General features: G+C 45.6%; 1 protein-coding gene across 3 annotated transcripts in view; it reads left to right on the forward strand.

The window, feature by feature from the left end:
* The first annotated feature begins 1,894 nt into the window (after window positions 1–1,894).
* The window catches only part of LOC116842610 (protein dimmed-like), a 10,129-nt gene continuing 6,853 nt past the window's right edge, over window positions 1,895–5,170 (forward strand). Inside the window, exon 1 of one of the 3 annotated variants that reach the window (XM_032812035.1) lies at window positions 1,895–2,596. The gene's annotated coding sequence lies outside the window, so the exon portion shown is untranslated. Of the gene's footprint in view, window positions 2,692–5,170 lie in introns of all 3 variants that reach the window. The other 2 variants (XM_032812036.1, XM_032812037.1) reach the window with 2 other exon arrangements.

The following is a 5,170-nucleotide window of genomic DNA, read 5'->3' on the forward strand; positions in this document are numbered from 1 at the left end:
TCGACCGATGTTACAGAACGAAACAACAATTGTCAACGATAATTTCAAGCGGATCGAGTTTTACCGTTCGATATCGTATTTACGTCACAGAAATATGGTACGCGTTCGCGCGTCACGGTAATTTTATAAGTGACATCCTACAGGTGTAATCGCGCGACGTTCATCACCGCGTTTACGCAAGAACGCATTGTTCTCACTTGGCATAGCTCGTCGCTAACTTAACCTAAAGTACACTACTCGTCGCATCTTTCTCGCTTGCTCACGTCGACAGCGTCGAGAGCGACGCGAAAGGCGAAAGAGAAACGGAAACGATCGAGCTGCAGAGAAAGAAGAGAAGAACCAGCGCGCGCGCGGACTCGCGAAGAGAAGGTGAAGGTGGCCTCATCGTATAAAAGTGGAAGAAGGTAGAGAAGGGGCCTTGACCGATACGTGATCATCGGCTATGGACAACGAACGGACAACGGAGTACGGACTGATTCAGTCGAGCTGGAATGTCTCCCGCGTTACCGTTACGTCGCGAAGCACGACGAGCGTGTCACACAGCAGCGACAACGGTGACGGTGGCGGCGGCGGCGACGACGACGACGAGTTTCTCTTCTCTTCTCTTCTCTTCTCTTCTCCTCTCTTCTCTCATCTTCTCTTCTTCGGCACGTCGCGATCTAGAAAACAAGCGCGACAAAAGTACTCCGCCACGGGAGAGAGATCTCGTTCGACATCACCGCCACCATCCGTTGACATTTTCACGAGAAATCACATTTCTTCATCGTCTATGAGGCGATAGCGAGGCGCGCAAGGCTGATCGATGATGTATTTCGTTTTTTTTCCGATCAGCTAGAGCTTTCGTAATTCGATGCGCATCGCTAGTTCATCGACGATGTTTTTGGTGGCATCCTGATGCTAATGTAGCTTCGAGATATCGCATATATGATGTTACAAGACGAAGATACGTACGTATTCGTAAAGCGAACGGCCCCGTGGCTTTTGATGGTTACCCTAATTTAAAATCGCGCAAGAACCGGTTCGAAGAGGAAGAGGTCGCGAAAAATGGGAGGGAGAGAGTAAGAGAATTGCGGATACAATTGCGAGTACTCGCAGACGGCGAGAAAATATAAAAACATTTATTAGTCTCCGGGCATTCTCTGAAGTAGAGATTTGCGTCGAGCAAGCGTTCTTCGTGTTTGACCCCATCAATAAAATTCGCCATCCTTCCGTTATGCACTGAAAATGCGAAACGTTTGCACAGAGGGAAGAAGAAATGTTCGAAAGATCAACGCACTCAGACGTTCGACAATTTGTTTACAGCGACGATAAGTATTCACGACAGAGCGACAGCCATTGCATTTCGCACAAGTTACGCAAAGTTATGCAACATCGAAATGTCGCGCATTTCCTGATGGTCGTAAAAACGACAAAAAAAAAAAAAAGAAAACAAACGGAGAAAAAAGAAAAATGACAAGTGTCGAGAGAAAAATTGACGCGGCGCGTCGCGCGCTGACCGGTCACGTGACCGGCGCGGTAGATCGCGCCAAGTTCTCGGCAGGCATGTAGTAAGTGCAATCCGGAACGCGAAATGGTCCGAAGAAAAATAAGAAAAGGATATATCATTCGTCCATTCTCGAATCGAAATGCTGGAAGAAGGTATCTCGATTTTAATGGAGGCTCCGATCGAGCGAACGCCGCCGCGCCTTCGTGCTCGAGCTGCGCTCGAGCAGGTGGAAGCGGTTCTGGAGCAGAACTGGTTTTCGGTGGGAGTTAGTGGAGGAGAGCTTGTGAGGTGTGTGTGGTGATATTCTCTCTCGCCGGTACACGTCGGCTACATACACGCCGGTAGGCGCGTTGCTGGTATGCCGCCGCCGCCGCCGCCGCCGCCGCCGCCGTGGCATGCTGTCGCGAGTATATTCTCATGCAGTGGCGGGAGTCCCCGAGGGAGGCCGGTGGGGCCTCCTCGGCTCTTCGCCGACAAGTGATCGTTTACAGTTATAGTCAGTCCGCATTGGGCGCTCGGCCGGCCCTGACTACACCAAGTACGTAGTCGTCGACTGACGTTGATAAAGTTTCACTTCTTGGTTCTTTCAGATACGCGTAATTATTGGCGTATTCGCATTTTATCTCTTTCTTCCTCTTTCTCTCTCGCTCTTTCCTTCTCTCTCTCTCTCTCTCTCTCTCTTAGACTCATCATCTTTAGAGTTTGTTTCTTCTCAAGACAAAAATCTAAGATTGTGCCCATTATTTGCGACATCTTCCTCCTCCCTTCCTCCCTCCCTCTCTCCCTCCCTCTCTCCCTTCCTCTCTTCCTTATATATAGATGGTTATTTAAATTTCCTTATCGTTGTCACGCTGATAACATCGAATCGTCGTTACGTTTCTCGACGTCTCTCGACGGCGACTCGCGATCGACGTGACATTATTAACAATTTGTCGACGTACGGCAGTTTTGCGAAAGACTGAGGAACGATCCAGTGGTTCAGTTAGTGGCAAGATCGATAAGTGTCGTGTGAAAAGGAAAAGTGCGAGACACGTTTGGCAGCGAAAAGCGACTGTCAGTGCTCAGACAGTCGCTACGTTACGTGGACTCGGCGAGAACATACGTACGCACGTACGTACACGCGCGCGCGCGCGCTCTCTCTCTCTCTCTCTCTCTCTCTCTCGCAGTCGTACGGGGATACTGATGGAGAATAATCGACCAACGAGGTAAATACAAACTTCTTTTTTTCTTTTTTACCGACACCATCGTTTTCGCTCGGCAACGAGTGCGGAATGAACACGTCTGCACTTTTGTGTCTCGTACGAGAGACTAATGTAACGTGGCAGCGCTTTTCTCATTTCTCTTTTCTCAATATTTTTCGTCGTCTATTGTTTATCGTAATCGAGGACTCTGTTTTCGTTTATCGCGAACAGTAATTTTTTCTTCTCTAAGAGCAATGCGCAAGACATGAATAACGATACGGAGCTGCGTGGAAAACTCAAAGAGATAACAAATTGGATAGATTGAATTTCGCGCTGCAAAGCTCGAGAGTGCGAGACGCCACATCGATAGCTCGAACACCGGCACGGCGCGACGCGGCGCGACGCGACACGCCGCGTGGCGTAACGTATATATAGCGTGGCACACGATAAATTACAACGTGCGCTCGGAGGGTTATCGTTTCAGGGCTTAGTAATTACTATCGGGGATCGTTCGATTATACATTGCGCGTTCTTAAAGCACATTTAATTACACGATGTCGGCCGCTAATAATCCAACGCCGAACAACGCCGAAATATCATGACTCGAAATCGCGTTCATATTCCTACGGCTGTTTATGTCGCCCTTGACATTTTATCCAACGATAAGCCGAGCACTTTTCTTTACGTCGACAGAAAGCGAGCGAGAGAGAGAGAGAGAGAGAGAGTGTGTGTGTGTGTGTGTGTATGGTTAAAATGTGTAAACGCGTACGCGCGCGTATGTGTGTGGAGCCACGGATAATATCGGCGCTGATAATAAAAATAAATCAATAGCCGATAATGCGAATAAATAACAATCAAAATCACGAAGAGAGTTATTTTGCGCGCCGTTTCTCTCTCAATAAAACGCCAGTGATAAGAACGAAACTCTTAACGGAATTCCTTTATGTCACTGTTTATTACACAAACATGTGTAACGTGTAATGGCACAAACGTGCGCTCGATAAAAGGAATGAAGAGCGGTTATATCGCCGTAATATATATATAAACAAAAAATATAAGGAGCAAGCTATTGAAAAGACACGCGAATCAAGTTGTGTCGCAACACACATTATTGCATAATTCTTCAAGCTATTCGCGCAGCGTTTGCGTGCTGCTATTTTTATTTCTTTTTCTTTTTTTTTTTTTTTTCTTTTCAAAAAGACGCTTTTCGTGAGGAGCGAAAGGAACTATTCGACGTATTCCTACGCGAAATTTGCATATCAAGGCATCGCGACGCGCGCATTAAAGCGTAGCCGAACTGTTTCGTTATAATTGCCGCGTCTTGTGATAATTGCGGTGCACGCGAAACGATATTTCGCCACTTCGCTTCGATTTGTAGGTCGACCTGTAATACTTGCTGACAATAATAATGCGAACATTAACACGTAGCGCTTACAAATCAAGCACGGGTGCGTTCAACCGCGCGTGTTTTTCACTTGGCGATTATTCGTTCGTTATTAAACACAATCGCGCGTATATGAATAAATGCGAATGAATATTAATATTCGCGTTAGCTAGCTCGCATTAAAATGACGATTAATTTCGACACATAGGATATTTCGCACACAAAATGTATATTGTTAAATATGAAGTGTTGGATTGTATTATGTTATCAGATAATACACTATATTAAATACTTTAGTTCAAGTCTAAATATTAAGGAAATTTGGATAGATTAACGGTTGGAAAATTCAGGTGAACGAATAGACACGAATGCAAATGAAAATAACGTTTTGTAACGCGCAATAATGTCGAACTCTCGCGGTATCTATGTTAATAATTCGCAATGTAACAACGTCTCATTCTCGATAAGTCGCCGGAAACTTGAGACACTGCGGCGAATTAACATACTAAATAAACAACTCACAATGCAACGATGAGTAGCAGTACCTCGAAAGCGTCGACTTTTAATCCGATAAGCTAATGGGACGACACGTTACATCGGCAGCGACACGACATAGAACGATCGTGTCGACCCGTGTTATACTGTAAAAGAAATGAAAGTATATTAAACAAGGCACACTTGTGCAATATGTCTTATGTGTTATTTGTCGCGCGACATCCTATTTGATCGGTTACTTATAGTTACTTGCACCGTTGCAATTTCCCTTAGCCACTGAGATGGCTAAATCCAGAGGAAAATGACAGAGAAAACAGTAAAGATAGAACATTTCCCCTGCAAATGACCAATAATGGACGGGTCCGTATTTTTTGGGGAAAGACGGTAAAATTGAAAGTGCACTTTTCCCGCACACGTCGCGCAAAATGCATCGTGTGAATCGTAGTGTGCGCTCGTCTCTCTCTATATGTGTTTGTGTATGAATTATGCAACTCTACGTACACGTGTTATTCAATCAGATAACAGGCCAGGCTCTCTGTCTAATCGTCTCATGTCGTTCGCAAATTTATACTTTGAGTAATACAACGACGAGAGAGAGAGAAAGAGAGAGAGAGAGAGAGAGAG

Source organism: Odontomachus brunneus, unplaced genomic scaffold, assembly GCF_010583005.1.
Source record: "Odontomachus brunneus isolate Ranch 3 - 2012 unplaced genomic scaffold, Obru_v1 Obru_scaffold_026, whole genome shotgun sequence".
Taxonomy (NCBI): domain Eukaryota; kingdom Metazoa; phylum Arthropoda; class Insecta; order Hymenoptera; family Formicidae; genus Odontomachus; species Odontomachus brunneus.